Here is an 18,651-nt window from a genome sequence, read left to right as displayed (position 1 = left end):
AAACGAACAATTTTATGAAATTACGAAAGTTTTCTGCTGCACTAATTCACCCCCCTCTTAGTGTCGCTCTTGATCGTAACACCCGAAACCATGGCTCGAATCTTTTGATATGTTTCTCCGGCCCAACATGATTCTTCCTGCTTTAATTATCTCTCCCTGATTGAAGCATCCTGCATCACTCAAAACACAGATTAAAACATAAAAACTTATCAATTGGTTTTATCATCAAAATCTGAGATTCAACACTTCTTGTTCTTTGGAAGGTTGTTCTCAAGTTCGTTTTATGTACTGTGCACCATTTCATATATCATCAATAAACCAAAAAGTTCTTCAAGTGAAAAATTATTAAGATCTTTTGGATCCCAACTCTTATTAAGAGAACGTAAAATTTTGTTTACAAGTTCAAAATCCAAAAAACTTCTACCAAGTGCTTTTAAACCATTAACGACATCCGTAAAACTGGTGTACATGTCTCCAATGGTTTCACTTGGTTTCATATAAAATAGTTTAAAATCATGCAATAAAAAGTTGATTTTTGAATTTTAACTTTGCTAGTGCCTTCATGTGTGATTTTAAGAGTATGCCAAATATCAAAAGCCATTTCACAAGTAGAAACCCGATTGAATTCAGTTTTGTATAAGGCGTAAAATAAGGCATTCATAGCCTTTGCATTTAAAGAGAAAGTCTTCTTCTCCAACTTATTCCAATCATTCATTGAAAGAGAAGATTTTTGAAAACCAAATTCGAGTATATTTCATAAATCGAGATTTAACGAAAGCAAGAAAACTCTTATTCGAGTTTTTTAATATGTGTAGTCTGTCCCATTAAACAAGGGAGGACGAATGAGACAATGACCCTCTTGAAAGCCGAAAAGAGCCATTTCTCTTTGGGTGTTAAACCAAATGAGAAAAACGAGGCTCTGATACCAACTGTTAGGAATGAGTCGGGACTAACAGGGGAGGGGGGGGGGGGGGGGGTTGAATTAGTGCAGCGATAAAATCACGTCGGTTTTGAAAAATTCTTTCATACATTGAAAACCGATCCCAAAAATATTCTTAACTTGAAAACATATTTGTAAACATATTGAAAGTAGTAAGAAAGTAAAGTAGTTTGCAGTTAAAGTAAATTGCTCAAAAGAAACGTAAAACAAATTTTTATAGTGGTTTGGTCATCGTGACCTACATCTACTCCACCGATTCCTTTTCCGTTAAGGCCACCGACATCTACTAATGATCTTCTTTTAATAGGCAAAGATTAACTTCCTTCTTACAACTCTATTATCCTTTTGTAAGCTTAGGAGAGAACCTTATACTCCCGTTTTACAAAGCTTCCCTCACACTCTCCCTTAGAATAGTCTCTAAACTTTAGGAGGAGAGACTCTATACTTTACTAGGGTTTTCAACTCTAGAAATAGAGTTTTTGTTTACTTTTCTTGCCACTCCATGCAGGAATCGCTAGGGTATTTATAGACCCCAAATGGCTTAAAAAATGGAGCCAAAATTCAAATCCGCTGAAATTTCAAGGTACGGGTGTTACCACCACCTGTACTGGGCGGTACCACTGCCTAGTCTAGTGGTACAACCACCTAGAAGACTGTGTTTGGGTGGTACCACTATCAAGACTAGCAGTACCACCACCTAACACGGTCTCGGAGATTATGCTACAATGGTTTCACTTGTTTGGTTACTATTTGGGCTTTTCTCTTGGCCCAACATAGCCCAAACTTGGGCCCAACTATCCCTTAATTGGATTGGCCCAATTATAATCCTAATTATGTGCTAACTATGAATTCTAAGATATTTACTAAGCTAAACAAGTCCGTAAGTTTAGTTTCTTCCCGCGAGCTTCCGGCGATCTTTCGACGAACTTCTAATGATCTCTCGGTAATGTTCCGGTGGACTCCTAGTAAGCTCCTGGACTTCACAATGATCTTCTTGGTGAGTTCCGACAAGCTTCTTTGGCAAGCTCTAGGACTTCTCGATCAATTTCGACAAAACTTTCGACAAACGTCCGGACTTCCGACGAACTCTCGAACTCCCAACGAAATCACATTCTTGACTCTGGGACTTCATTTTGCTTTATGCCTTGCTATCATAGTTAATTCTGCACACATAAAATACACTTTGATCTAGGTAATTATTACTAAGCATGAATCATGTTGTCCGACATGTCATTGGTCCATAGATGCTTAGTCCGATTCTTCGGCGTATCGTCCTCTCTTGCGGCCTATTGCCCAATCAGCCAGTTGACCTTCGCAACTCCGATATCCTTGGTGGAATATCCACTCTTCTTGGCCCGATGCCTGAAACCATGCTCCGAAGCCTTTTGTCGATACGTTGACCGATCCTCCAACGCGACATCCAATCTTCTAATGTGTTTTTCTGCTTTAATTATCTCTCTCTTGATCAAGGCTTTCTGCATAACTCAAAATACAGATTAAATCATAAATACTATCAATTAGTTTCATCATCAAAATATGAGATTCAATACCTTTTGTCTTCAACAAAAAGGAGAATCATTAAACAAAACAAGTGTTTGAAAGCTTGTCAAGTAAGTTTTACACCAATTTATCCAAGCTAGCAAAAATGAGAAGTTACGCAAAAACTTTGTATGAAAAATGAGAAGCTAGCATTTTTGTTTAAGAGATTTTTGGTTCTTTTAGCAAGTTTCTTTCTTCCTTTGTCATAAAAAGATAAGAAAAAGAGGAAGAAGAGTAAGGGAGAAATTCATTCTAAAAAAAAAATTAAGAACCAAATTCATGAAATGATTTGAACCAAGTCAAATCTATAATAAAAGAGTTTCATTGAATCAAGCTTCTATTTTAGCAAAGAGAAAGGATTCATTAAAAGGATCAAGATGTCCAAATAAAATCAAATCCCTATTCTTGTGAATGATCATCACATTCTAAAAGTCCATGAATAAAAATTCTTCTTTCATGAGAAGAGAGAAAGAATTCATGGCAAATGATCATTAAATGAAGTATAAAAAATTCATGAATAAAACTTCATAAATCAAATCCCTTTTCTTATAAATAGAAGGAAGAATGATTCAAAAGAATTAATTAAGTTATTAATCCAAAAATCCATGAATCAAGGCTCTTCTTTTGCAAATAGAAAGATAATCTCGATTTAAGAAGAAAATTCAAGTTATGAAGAACCGAGAAATCCAAAAAAGGAATTCATTCATTTGGAAGATTTAGCATGCCTAATTCTCTTATGATGAATCAAAATGTTCCTCGTTCAATTTCAAATCATCAAATTATCAAAATCACTTTTTAAGAGATTCATTAAAAATAACATAAATAGATTCATTAATCTCTTTTTAAAAAATCGATAAAGTAGAGAAATTCTTTAAGAAAAATGTTTTCCTTCCCTCTTTTTTTTTTGTTTGATTTATTTCACACAAGCATGCATAAGTTTTTTATGCCAAGTCAAAGCATGTATCATCATGACCAAAAAATATAACACATTAAACATACAATTTCTTTAATCAAGAGACAATACATTTTAATTCCAATGACAATACATTTTCCTTTTTATGTGTTTCATTTTATGTGATTGATTTCATATAAAATATACTCAAGTTTTGATTTCATCTTATGTAATTGATTTTATATAAATACGGACTTTGCTGGTTTTGCCTAAGTTGTGCGGCACCTTTACGTGTCCGTCCATAAAGGTCAGCCTCTCCAAAGCCTCCGATGGTTGCTTATGGATCCTGTTTAGAAGTTTGTCCGTGACATTCTCACCCACTTATTCCTTCGACGTCTTTGTCGAAGCCTTTGCCGACACTACAACTCCTAACCTTTGCTGAGTCTTCAATCTTCTGCTCTAGCTGCAATGCACCTCCTGACTCCCAACTTGTTAGGACTCTAGCTAGGAGAGTCCTAATTAAGAGGGACATTCATGTAAAACTGTTAGGACTTTAGCTAGGAGAGTCCTAATTGAGAGGGACATTCTGTTAGGACTCTAGCTAGGAGAGTCCTAATTGAGAGGGACATTCTGTTATGACTCTAGTTAGGAGAGTCCTAATTGAGAGGGACATTCATGTAGGAGGTTTTTTCTTAGAGAAGAATTAGGAGTTGTAAGGGAATAGGAGTCTTGAGTAGGAGTCCTATTAGGAGTTGGTTAGAAGTAAGAGTCTTAAGTAGGAGTCCTATTAGGAGTTAGAGTTTAGAAGCCCTATAAATAGCCATATATTCCTCCTCTTTTCATAAGCAATAGATGAATCTTTTCTGCAGCCTTTGAGCAGCAACTTGGAGGGAGGAACCCCTATAGAGTTCCAAGTAGGCCGATCCCCTAAAGAGATTAACCCCAAGTTTAGAATCTGCAAGGGTTCTAACACCTGGTATCAGAGCAGTGTTCTTGGCATCTCACTGCCCTTCCACAGCCATCCATCAACCCTCTACAACCATCCAAAGCAATTCCCACAATTGCTTAAAAGATCGTCACCGAATTCCGCCATCATCTCCACCACCACGGATCATCCTTTGATCTCCCCGTGAATTGCAACAGGTTCTGGTTTCCTACCTTACTGCTGCTGCAATTTAGTTATCCTTATTCGAAAATCCAAAAAAAAAAATTGTTCCTATATTGCTGCATAAACTTTTCGTCACAAAGTTTTCATCTCTACGACGAAAGATACATTGGAGAATTCCAGCCACATAACACCATCTGTTTGATCTTGCTACTGTGCTTTTTCTATCCAAATTTCTACAAAATTTTTATGACATCTTTGACACTTCCTAACAGTGGATTTTCCTTTGGTTTCATCAAAAAATTCTCAATATAAACTACTGATCTTTTATATCCAATCTGCTGCACTTGAATTGTAGAATTCAAGCCGCATAGCACCATCTGTTTGATCTTGCTACTGTGCTTTTTCTATCCAAATTTCTACGAAATTTTTATGACATCTTTGACACTTCCTAAAAGTGTATTTCCCTTTGGTTTCATCGAAAAATTCTCAATATAAACTACTGATCTTTTATGTCCAATCTGCTGCACTTGAAAATCTATGCTGCAGAAAATTTCAGCTGCATATCATTGCCTTAACCCATCTATTTGCAATCTTTTTTGAATGAAATTTCTTATACACTACATAGATCATCTTGGCTTCCATCTAAGATTTATCTATTCAGAAATTCATCTGTAAAAATGATTTTGTGTTGCTGCAAATTTTCGTCGTAAACCGCTGAAATTTTTCGACGAGAATTCTGCTATCGCAACATGCACCAATTTCCTTGCTGTTATACTGCCGAAATTTTCTTGATTAAATTAGATATCCTTACTGTCATATAAACTGTGATTTTTCTATCAATTCCCTCCTCAATTCTCTTAAGTTTTTGGTGAAAATTACGTCGAGATACCGTTGTTTCTTCGACGACAATTCTACTCTTACAAGACAGCACATACTTGCTGCAACTTCTACGGATTTCTGTCAAACTTTTGCTACCATCTACCACAGATCCAAAACTTTCATCCACAACCCTAAAACTCTGCCAAACCACACCCTCAAACTGTACCCAAAATAGCCACAAAACAAGCCTAAACCGCAGCCTACATCCACCAATCCACCAACCCTTTCATCCATCACTTCTCTCAACCTATACATGCCTTTAACCCAACCACAAAAGAGAGATTTGGGGGCATATACTATGGAATCTAAGGAGGCAATCAATGCTAAATTCGAAGCCTTGGAGGTGCGAATGGAGGATAAGATTCGGATGCTCTTTACCGAACTCAGATTGGGCCGACCACTAAGCCCGAAGAAATCAAATCAAGGAGAGAGCTTTGCCCAATCACATCAAGCCCGAATAGATGACTTCCAAGGGAGGAGAGGCTATATGACTAACCCCAACTATCCATGCATGAGAGTGAACTTCCCTAGATGGGAAGAAGGAGACCCGATTGGTTGGAACTCGCGCGTGGAGCGATATTTTCGGTACCACAAAACCGCGGATGTATCTATGGTGAAAATTGCAGCTATACATCTTGAAGGGGATGCCATACAGTGGTTTGACTGGTTTGAACATACTTATGGAGTCCTTTCATGGCGACAATTCAAAGAAGGACTGCTGATTCGTTTCAGACCAACCGATTATGAGAATATTGACGAACAACTAGCAAAGATCCGACAAACCTCCACCATTCAGGAGTACCAAACCAGGTTTGAAAGGTTATCTAATCAAACTCATGATTGGTCTCAAAAATAGCTATTGAGGACCTTCATTGAGGGCTTGAAGCCGGAGATCCGAGGAGAAGTTAAAGCGCGACAACCGTATACACTTATGGCAGCCATCTCTTTCGCACGACATCAAGAGGAGCAATTGAACCATGAAGCTCGAAGGACTAGGGTCACTCCTCAACCAGTAATATTGAAGCCCTTAGCCCCTCCTACTGTTGACCGAGTCCCTGCACCAAAAAGGTTGACAAGAGAAGAGCTTCAGGAGCGATCTGTGAAGGGGTTATATTGGCATTGCGACGAGCCGTGGAGCCATGAGCATCGCTGTAGTAAAGGGAGACTTTTTATCATTGAACCAGTAGAAGAAGAGGTCATTGAACATCCAGAAGAGAGCATTGAACATAAAGAAGAAGATGCAGAAGAAGAGCCACAACCGACCGAAGTTACAGTACATGCACTAGCCGGCTACTCAAACTCACAAATGATGAAAGTTGGAGGCCTTCTCAAACAACAACTGATCACTGTTTTTATCGACACGGGCAGCACTAATAATATCCTAAACAGTAAGGTTGCTATCCGAATGGCATTACCTATCGAGAATCGTTGCAGGTTTGATGTTAAGGTCACCGACAGACGGATTTTGAAGTGTGATCGTAGGCGCCCGCAGGAGAAACTATTGTTGCAGGACCAAGAGATAATTGCATATTTCTTCCTTCTCCCTCTTGATGATCATGAGGCCATGCTCAGAATTAAATGGTTGACAACATTAGGTGATTTTTCTTGGAATTTTATGAAACTAATTATGAAATTTTACAGTAAGGAGAAACAGGTGATACTGCACGGGAAACGTGGGGGCGACGTAACGATGATTTGCACACAACAAATGAAGAAGGTTTTGCATAAAGCATGTAGTGGCTTTTTGGTACAACTTGAGCAACAAACTAAGGGAGAGCCAACAAAATTGGAAGATCCAAATCTACTTCCTTTGCTTGCTGAATTTTTAGATATATTTGACGAACTACGCAACCTACCTCTTACCCGTCGGCATGATCATTGTATAATGATTCTTCCAGGCCAATCTCCAGCAAATGCTCAGCCATATCAGTATCCACATCTCCAGAAGGATGAAATAGAAAGAATTGTAAAAGAGATGCTCAAAACAGGAGTTATTCGGCCATGTTGTAGCCCCTACTCTTCACCGGTGCTCCTCATACGAAAGAAGGATGGAATATGGCGATTATGTGTTGATTACCGAACTCTCAATGGCATAACCATCAAGGATAAATACCCTATTCCAGTAGTAGATGAGTTGCAAGATGAAAGGGACCACAAATCTTCACAAAGCTGGACCTTCGATCCGGTTATGCGAAGAAGACATACCGAAAACCACCTTTTGAACACACAATAACCACTATGAATTTTTGCTTTCTTCAAAAGAATGTGGAATATCTTGGGCATATCATATCAGAGGAAGGTGTGGTAGTAGACCCCTTCAAAATTGGAGCAATACAAAATTGGTTGACCCCGAGGAACATAAAATTGCTACATGGCTTTCTGGGTTTAACAGGCTACTACTACAAGTTCGTGAAAATCTATGGAGAGATCAATGCACCACTTACTTACTTTCTGAAAAAAGATGTCTTCCAATGGTCGGACAGAGCCTCCGTTGCCTTCGACAAACTTAAGGCAGCCATGACGACGACGTCGATGCTAAAACTACCAGATTTCAACCAACCCTTCATTATTGAGGCCGATGCATCTAGAGTCGGAATTGGAGCAATTCTCATGCAAGATGGTCGACCACTCACATACACTAGCAAGGCATTATCCCCCTCCCATCAAAATAAGTCAACATATGATAAGGAGATGCTCGCCATTGTGCGCGCAGCAACGAGGTGGAGACCCTACTTTATTGGTCGACGATTTCAAATTAAAACCGACCATAAAAGCCTTAAGTACTTTTTGGAGCAAAAGATATCATCCATTGAGCAGCAAAACTGGGTAACAAAACTTCTTGGATTTATTATGAAATAACTTACAAAAAGGGGAAAGAGAAAGTTCTTGCAGATGCGCTTTCGCAGCTACCCGAGCAAGCTGAAGTTTTTGTCATTTCACTTCCGACCAGCGACTTCCTTGAGGATATTAAGATGGAATGGCAGGAAAATTCAGAGACTAGTAAGATTATAAAAAAATTGGAGGAAGCACCAAGCTCCGTAGCTCATTACAATTGGGACTCAAAAGAATTACACTATAAGAGTACTAAATTGAAAAGGAGTATGGCATATCACTCACAAACCGATGGCCAGGCAGAAGTTGTAAATAGGTGCTTGGAGATAGCCCAAAGCCACCCACCAAATATGACTACCCAAGGAGGACTTCAGACTCAGCCAAGTGCCATTATTATTCGACGGATTATGACTCGACGACGATGATCCACTACTGAATTGCTAATACAGTGGGCAAACCTACTAACAGAAGATGCCACTTTGGAGAACTATGATGACTTGAAGATCAAATTCCCAAAATTCATGAATCGTCAGCCTCGAGGACAAGGCTGATTTGAAGAGGGCGGGTTTGTTAGGACTCTAGCTAGGAGAGTCCTAATTAAGAGGGACATTCATGTAAAACTGTTAGGACTTTAGCTAGGAGAGTCCTAATTGAGAGGGACATTTTGTTAGGACTCTAGCTAGGAGAGTCCTAATTGAGAGGGACATTCTGTTATAACTCTAGTTAGGAGAGTCCTAATTGAGAGGGACATTCATGTAGGAGGTTTTTTCTTAGAGAAGAATTAGGAGTTGTAAGGGAATAGGAGTCTTGAGTAGGAGTCATATTAGGAGTTAGGGTTTAGAAGCCCTATAAATTGTTGAATCTCGTATTTTGATGATGAAACTACTTGATATATGTTTATGATTTAATCTACGTTTTGAGTGACGCAGGATGCTTCGATTGGGATGAGATAATTAAAGCAGGAAAATCATGTTGTGCCGAAGGAACATGTCAGAAAATTGGACGTCGGGCCGGTGGATCGGTCGACGTATCGATAGAAGGCTTCGGGCCGTGGAATCGGGCATCGGGCCAAGAAGAGCGAGTATTGTGCCAAGGATATCGGAGTTGCGGAGTCAACTGGACGATTGGGCAATAGGCTGCAGGAGAGGACGATGCGCCGAAGAATCAGACGAAGCGTCGAGGGACCAATGACATGTCGGACAACTTGGTTAATTGCTTAGGATTAATTGTCTCGATCGAAGTTTTGTTTTTGTTGTGCAGGATTAACTATGATAACGATGAAGACATAAAGCGAAACAAAGTGTCGGAGTCAAGCGCGAAGGATTTATTGCGAGTTCGAGAGTTCGACGGAAGTCCGAAGGTTCGTCGGGAATGCTACCGGAACTAGCCGAGAATGAGTTGGGAGATTGCCGAAGGGTTTTTCGGAAGCTCGCCGGAAGGTTCGTTGGAAGTTCGCGGAGCTCACTGAGAAAGATCGGAGCTTGTCGAAGAAGCTCGTTGGAACTCGCTAAGATCAAATCGTGAAGTCTAGGAGCTTGCCGGGAGTCCGCAGAATGGTTTCCGAGAGTTCATCGGAAGACCGTCGGAAGTTTGCCGGAAGCTCGCCAGAAGAAGTCTTGACTTGCGAACTTTGTAATAGCTTAGAAAATGTCTTTAAATTCATAGTTAGCACGTTAATTAGGGTTAGGATTAGGTGTTAATCCTATAACCCAACTAGGGGCCAATTAGGCCCAAGTTCGGACTGGTTTGGACCAAGTTTGGAGCCAAACCAAGTGAGCTAAAATAGTGAAAGAGGTGGCACCGCCAGGGTTGGAGGTAGCACCGCCCAGGAGAGGATCTCCTAGCGAAGCTGGGCGGTGCAACCGCCCCAGGCAGGAGGTGGCACCGCTTGGGCTCAGTCTCCGAGTGAGACTGGGCGGTGCAACCTCCCCTGACAGAGGTAGCACCGCCTGAGCTCGGTCTTCGAGCTCTGGTAGGAGAGGTGCAACCGCCTCAGTCAGGAGGTGGCACCGCCTAGGGCTCAGACACCGAGCCAGACTCAGGCGGTGCAATCGCCCCTGACAGAGAGGTGCAACCGCCTGGGCTCAGTCTCCGAGCTATGCTAGGCGGTGCAACCTCTCCAGTCAGGAGGTGCAACCGCCTGATCCCAGAATTCCGGGATTTGATCGTTTTGAGCTCCAAATTTGAACTGGGTTGGGGCCTATAAATACCCCACCCATTCAGCAAAGAAAGAGCAATAGATAGACACCAAAATCTTGATCTTTTCTGTGATTCTTAGAGCTCAAAATTGTGGTTAAGGCCTAAAGTACTCCTCCCTCTGTTCTTCAAGTTTTGAGTTGTAAAGAGAGGAGAGAAAGGTTCTGTAAGGGTTGTCTCCTGAGCCCGTCAAAAGGAGTGAAACTGTAAACGGGCAGTTGGCCTTCGCCTATTGAAGGAAGGCCTCTAGTTGACGTTGGTGACCTCGTCGGTGGAGGAAGCCAAAAGTGGAGTAGGTCAAGATTGACCGAACCACTCTAAATCTCTGGTTTGCTTTTACTTTGAGCACTTTATCATTACTGCAAACCTCCTACATAGCTACTGCCCTCTGCGCTTTTATGAACGAGTTTCTAAATGCTGATCTTTCCGAATCTGCATTCAGACGTAAATCGGTGTTTTCGTACAATCTTTACATTGCAGTTTACGTTTACGTTTTGATTCCATTTATAACTGCAAACTGTCTTCTGCGCTTTTACGAACGAGTTTCTAAGTTCTGATCTTTCCGAAACTACGTTTAGACGTAAAACTGCGTTTAGACGCAAACTGCGTTTAGACGTAAAACTGCGTTTAGACGCAAACTGCGTTTAGACGTAAAACTGTGTTTATACGTAAACTGCGCAAACTGCGTTTAGACGCAAACTGCGTTTAGACGTAAACTACGTTTAGACATAAAACTGCGTAAACTACGTTTAGACGTAAAACTGCATTTAGACGCAAACTGCGTTTAGACGTAAAACTGCGTTTAGACGTAAAACTACGTTTAGACGCAAACTGCATTTAGACGCAAACTGTGTTTAGACGTAAACTGTATTTAGACGTAAACTGCGCTCAATCTTAAGTAATCTTAGAATCAGCTTTTACATCGAAATCATTTTTATCGAACGAACGCAACTTTCGTTTTTAATCGCTGAAAGATTTCCGCTGCACTAATTCACCCCCCCCTCTTAGTGCTCTCGATCCTAACAATTGGTATCAGAGCCCGGTTTTTCTCATTTCGGATTTACACCCGAGAGAAATGGCTCTTCATGGCTTTCAAGAGGGCTTTTCGGTCTTTCGTCCACCATTGTTTAACGGATTGGACTACACTTATTGGAAAACTCGAATGAGAGTTTTCTTGATATCTACGAATTTAGATTTATGGAATATCATTGAAAACAGTTTTCAACTTCCCTCCAAACCGATGAACGAATGGTCGGATTTGGAGAAGAAGTATTTTTCTTTAAACGCAAAGGCTATGAATGCCTTATTTTGCGCTTTGGACAAAAATGAGTTCAATCGGATTTCTACGTGCGAAACAGCTTTTGACATTTGGCGAACACTTGAAATCACGCACGAGGGAACTTTTTATTGCATGATTTTGAGCTTTTTCGAATGCAACCAAGTGAGACTATAGGCGACATGTACACACGTTTCACGGATGTCGTCAATAGTTTAAGAGCTCTTGGAAAATGTTTTTCGGATTTTGAACTCGTAAACAAGATATTGTGTTCTCTTTCTAAGAAGTGGGATTCAAAAGTAACTGCAATACAAGAAGCTAAAAACCTAAACAACTTACCACTTGAAGAACTAATTGGTTCATTGATGACATATGAAATGGTGCACAATGCACATGATGAACATGTTGAACACAATCACCTTCCAAAGAACAGGAAGGATTTGGAACTCTGGACAAATGAATGTCACTTGAGCGATGACTCAAGTGATGAGGACAATGATGAATAAAACAACCTTCCAAAGAACAGGAAGGATTTGGGACATAGAACATTTGAAGACCACTCGAGCATAAGCTCAAGTGATGGTGAACTTAAACTACAAATGAAACGAAAATTAAAAGGCAAAAAGAATGGAACTACTTGCTTTAAACGAAAGAAGAAGAATAAAAATTGGGATGAATCGAGCTCCTCCGAAGACGAGAAAGTCAACAAAAGCGAGGCGGCAAACTACGCCTTAACAGCCTACGACGTTGAGGTAATTAAAATGCCTTTAGTTTATTTTGAAATTACTTGATGCTTTCATTATGTATTTTCTTTTTTAGTTTAGAATTAATTTTCTTGAAAATTACATGTTCAAAAATAAAAATACAAAAATTATGATCATGCTTGTAATTTCGAAAATGATAATATTACATATCTTATGATAAACAAACAAAATGATTTTGATTGAAAATATGAAATCAGAGTTAAGAAGTAATAATGTGTTTCATGGTGATGTCCATTGTTATTTCTCGATTTTGAGTATATTAAATCATGTTTAATTTGAAGTTATGATTAATGAGTTTTATCAAAATCATGATCATGATTTGTCAAATTGAAATAATAGGAATGATGATTCGGAATCATATAATAATGAGTTTATATATTTTAAAAAATATATGATGATAATGATGCATGCAATGATGAAACATTCATGATAAAATAATTGTTTTGACATTCAAGACTTGAATTTTCATCAATGCTATTTACCTTTGTCATAATTTAGAACTTAAATTAAAGGGTCTTCCCTTCTTTTTGACAATGACAAAGGGGGAGCAAAACATGTTTGAAAGCTAATTTGCTAGCTCTTATAATTCAAAAAAGGGGAGAAAGAAAATAATTACACTTCTCAGGAATTGCTATCTTAAACATCACCAAGAAGTGCTATCTTACAAATCTCAAGATGCACAAATACAAACATGCAAAATTTGTAATTTTGCACATCATTAAAATTTATGATGCTCATGCATGTTCTAAAATGTTATAAGATTCACTAGCTTGCATGATGTAGAACTTGCTATATTGAACATCACCAAGAAATGATATCTTGCAGAAGCAAAAAGTTAACTTGCACATGTAGCAAAACTTATATTTCAAGAAGCAAGAGTTGCTTTCTTGAACATCTCAAAATTACTAGCTTGCGTGTCTTAAAATTATAAACTTGCCATCGTACTACCATGATGATGAGCATGTCTTATCTTCATGATTGTATTTGAAAAACTATGGCAAAAATACGTCCTAATGATTGAACGTGTTAAAATTATTTTTCGAACCTTCTTGATTGAATGATCGAATCACTTGATTGGCATAATGATTTTACACAATTACATGTTGAAAATTATGTGCTTGAATACAAAACTTCCATGATAACAAGCATGCTTTACCTTCATGATTGTAATTGAATATCTATAGCAAAACCTTGTCCGAATGGAAGAAAGAGTCAAATTTCATTTTCGGATTCTCTTGAATCTAACATATCAAGTTCACTCTCTTCCAAACTTAACAAGCATATGTCATATCAAGTTTAGTTCATATCATTGATTTTTGACATATGTAATTAACTAGCAAATACATCTCTCATACACACATCATGTGAAAAATATTTTTTGAGAAATGGATTTGATGAATATGGATGAAAGTGTTATTACTTGCAAGGATTTATTTCACATACATATCTTGGTCCTTGTAAAAATGAAGCATGATTTAATCTCTCATCGATTCTAACTTCACTCGAAGTAAACTCACAAATAGCATGTATCACAAATAGTCTTCCTCCTTCATGCAAAAAGATAATAACAGATAAAAAAAAAAAGGGGAAGAAGTTTTCAAAGCTATCTCCATGTCATGTTTTCCTTGAGATGTTTGATATCCTATCACTCACTGTTGGAAAATGACATGAACCTAGTTATGACATGAATAACAACAAGCACTTATGCTTAAAATTTGCTTATATCGTTCTCCATTTTGTTGATGACAAAGGGGGAGAAATATATGAATTGATGCTATGAACACTGATGCTATGCTTGCATCATCAAGAGATATATGAATTGATATGATTGCCATATTTGCAATGCTTGCATCATTAAGAGATATATGAATTGATGTTATGATTGCCAAACTTGCATTATGCCATGTTTGCATCATGCGTTAAGATATCAAGAACTTGTATCGTAATTTTACGCGTTGATATCTTACCATGTGATGAAATGCTACAATTGATAAACACTTGAAATGTTTGCGTTATGATATCAAAAGCTTACATCGCAATTTTTCATGTTGATATTTGATATTAGCAAACTTGCATGATGATAAAACTTGATACTATGTTTTTCATGCAATGAGTTGAATATATATCACAAACGATTGATTGTGATACTTCTCCTTTTTGTTGATCACAAAGGGGGAGAAGTATGTTGATGAAAGTATGTCGATGACATGACATGTGATGCATAAGTTTATGCATATGTTCATGTTGACGTGTTGCAAGTATTCATGATGAATATTGCAATGACTTGAATTCAGTTTGAATTCAAGGTTCTATCAATATGGCATATTGATAGGGGGAGTTTGTTTAAACTCTGGGAGTTAAGTTTAACTCCGTCATCAAGTGGTTATCATAATAAAAAAGGGGGAGATTGTTGAATCTCGTATTTTGATGATGAAACTACTTGATATATGTTTATGATTTAATCTGCGTTTTGAGTGACGCAGGATGCTTCGATCAGGATAAGACAATCAAAGTAGGAAAATCATGTTGTGCCGAAGGAACATGTCAGAAGATTGGACGTCGGGCCGGTGGATCGGTCGACGTATCGATAGAAGGCTTCGGGCCGTGGAATCGGGCATCGGGCCAAGAAGAGCGGGTATTGTGCCAGGGATATCGGAGTTGCAGAGTCAACTGGACGATTGGGCAATAGGCTGCAGGAGAGGACGATGCGCCGAAGAATCAAACGAAGCGTCGAGGGACCAATGACATGTCGGACAACTTGGTTAATTGCTTAGGATTAATTGTCTCGATCGAAGTTTTGTTTTTGTTGTGCAGGATTAACTATGATAACGATGAAGACATAAAGCGAAACAAAGTGTCGGAGTCAAGTGCGAAGGATTTGTTGCGAGTTCGAGAGTTCGATGAAAGTCCGAATGTTCGTCGGGAATGCTACCGGAACTAGCCGAGAATGAGTTGGGAGATTGCCGAAGGGTTTTTCGGAAGCTCGCCGGAAGGTTCGTTGGAAGTTCGCGGAGCTCACTGAGAAAGATCGGAGCTTGTCGAAGAAGCTCGTTGGAACTCGCTAAGATCAAATCGTGAAGTCTAGGAGCTTGCCGGGAGTCCGCAGAATGGTTTCCGAGAGTTCATCGGAAGACCGTCAGAAGTTTGCCGGAAGCTCGCCAGAAGAAGTATTGACTTGCGAACTTTGTAATAGCTTAGAAAATGTCTTTAAATTCAAAGTTAACACGTTAATTAGGGTTAGGATTAGGTGTGAATCCTATAACCCAACTAGGGGCCAATTAGGCCCAAGTTCGGACTGGTTTGAACCAAGTTTGGAGACAAACCAAGTGAGCTGAAATAGTGAAAAAGGTGGCACCGCCAGGGTTGGAGGTAGCACCGCCCAGGAGAGGATCTCCCAGCGAAGCTGGGCGGTGCAACCGCCCCAGGCAGGAGGTGGCACCGCTTGGGCTCAGTCTCCGAGCGAGACTGGGCGGTGCAACCTCCCCTAACAGAGGTAGCACCGCCTGAGCTCGGTCTTCGAGCTCTGGTAGGAGAGGTGCAACCGCCTCAGTCAGGAGGTGGCACCGCTTGGGGCTCAGATACCGAGCCAGACTCAGGTGGTCCAACCACCCCTGATAGAGAGGTGCAACCGCCTGGGCTCAGTCTCCGAGCTTTGCCAGGCGGTGCAACCTCTCCAGTCAGGAGGTGCAACTGCTTGATCCCGGAGTTCCGGGATTTGATCGTTTTGAGCTCCAAATTTGAACTGGGTTGGGGCCTATAAATACCCCACCCATTCAGCAAAGAAAGAGCAATAGATAGACACCGAAATCTTGATCTTTTCTGTGATTCTTAGAGCTCAAAATTGTGGTTAAGGCCTAAAGTTCTCCTCCATCTGTTCTTCAAGTTTTGAGTTGTAAAGAGAGGAGAGAAAGGTTCTGTAAGGGTTGTCTCCTGAGCCCGTCAAAAGGAGTGAAACTGTAAAAGGGAAGTTGGCCTTCGCCTATTGAAGGAAGGCCTCTAGTTGACGTTGGTGACCTCGTTAGTGGAGGAAGCCAAAAGTGGAGTAGGTCAAGATTGATCGAACCACTCTAAATCTCTGGTTTGCTTTTACTTTGAGCACTTTATCATTACTGCAAACCTCCTACATAGCTCCTACCCTCTGCGCTTTTATGAACTAGTTTCTAAATGCTGATCTTTCTGAATCTGCATTCAGACGTAAATCGGTGTTTTCGTATAATCTTTACATTGCAGTTTACGTTTACGTTTTGATTCCATTTATAACTGCAAACTGTCTTCTGCGCTTTTACGAACGAGTTTCTAAGTTCTGATCTTTCCGAAACTATGTTTAGACGTAAAACTGCGTTTAGACGCAAACTGCGTTTAGACGCAAACTGCGTTTAGACGTAAAACTGCGTTTAGACGTAAACTGTGCAAACTGCGTTTAGACGCAAACTGCATTTAGACGTAAACTACGTTTAGACATAAAACTGCGTAAACTATGTTTAGACGTAAAACTGCATTTAGACGTAAAACTAAGTTTAGACGCAAACTGCATTTAGACGCAAACTGTGTTTAGACGTAAACTGTATTTAGACGTAAACTGCGCTCAATCTTAAGTAATCTTAGAATCGGCTTTTACATCGAAATCATTTTTATCGAACGAACGCAGCTTTCGTTTTTAATCGCTGAAAGATTTCCGCTGCACTAATTCACCCCCCCCCCCTCTTAGTGCTCTCGATCCTAACATAAATAGCCATGTATTCCTCCTCTTTTCATAAGCAATAGATGAATCTTTTCTGCAGCCTTTGAGCAGCAAATTGGAGGGAGGAACCCCTATAGAGTTCCAAGGAGGCCGATCCCCTAAAGAGATCAACCCCAAGTTTAGAATCTGTAAGGGTTCTAACACAACTGTTCTCCATTGCTATTTTTGAGTAGTCGAACCTTTGATTCGCCATGCTGCTTTAACTCGCTAATGACTCTGACTCTAGTGTGGGGTTGGCTGAGTTGTGTTGATCCCTGTTGGTTCCCGCGGATCCTCTAGATGAAGGAAAAGACCATCCTGACTATGCGCCAGTCTCTCAAATGCCTCATGCTGCTTAAACTAGGTGAATGCTTATTGGAGCTTTAACGAGCATCATCTCACAAACTTCTGAAGTTTTGGGTCCTTCCTCCACAAAATTTGCCTATTGACTCTTCTTTCACTTAGTTGTCACTTCCAAGTAGATTCACATCACTTCCGCTTTTGATTGAAATCGTTGGGAAATGAAGCGGACAATCTATTCTCAGTAGCACTGATCACCGTTGGTGAGGATTTGACAACTATTGTCTTCCATTATCTTCGAAGGGTCTTTGAACCTATGCAGAGCTCCTCTGTTAGATAGATAAGAGAATTGGGGTACTCGGTTTTGCCCATTCTCTTAAGAGTTGAGAAGACAAAAGTTACTAGACTTCGCCCGCCTCCTCGAGGTTGTACTCTATGCAACGAGCTAGTTATTGGCTTTTACCTGCTCTTTGCTCACACTTCTGAAGCACTTAAAGTATTTGCACTCCTTGCGTTGAGTTAGTTACTGTAATTCACCTTCTCAATGCCATCGAACTTCTGGAATGCAGGAAGTTTTCACCCCAACTTGAAGTAATTCTCAAATAGATTTGGTCGCCTTTGGGATTGTATCATCTTCTCCATTAACCCTACCGCCTACTCCACTGAGTAGCAAAAGTACAACACCGCGTACTGCCTGCTTCGTTCCTTGGTCGTGCACTCTTGCATGACCCGAAGTCCTTCACTTTCAAATATCTTGATGAGAAGCTCGTTAACACCAATCTTACGAAGTTCCTTGGCCTCTACCCTTCAACCTTGTTTCGGTACTTGGAGTTTGCCTCTGTATACTCCACCTCCTTGGACCCTTTCACGATCGAGCACTCTCCCTCCATGAGAGCAAGGGATCAATGACTTTCATGGAAGTCCCGCCTCTACGATACCATGGCGCTACCATGCCCATGGCCCTACTATCCGTCGCCTCGTATATGCATCCCTTTTCTTCATGATCAGTAGATATGTCTCTATGGCACTCCTTCGAGTCCATCTCTATTCTAACTTATACTTGATTTTGGGTAGCTAAGTTCCTCTGGACTCGTCATCGCTTCCTCGCCCCTTTCGACCCCCTGCTTCAACACCTCTATGTTCTCCATGCAGCTCCTTTTGGTCGATGGAAAGATAGACTGCAACTCCCACGCATGGCCTTTGCC

Source organism: Musa acuminata, chromosome BXJ3-7 (genome assembly GCF_036884655.1).
Source record: "Musa acuminata AAA Group cultivar baxijiao chromosome BXJ3-7, Cavendish_Baxijiao_AAA, whole genome shotgun sequence".
NCBI classification, from domain to species: Eukaryota; Viridiplantae; Streptophyta; class Magnoliopsida; order Zingiberales; family Musaceae; genus Musa; species Musa acuminata.
This window is presented reverse-complemented; position numbering follows the sequence as displayed.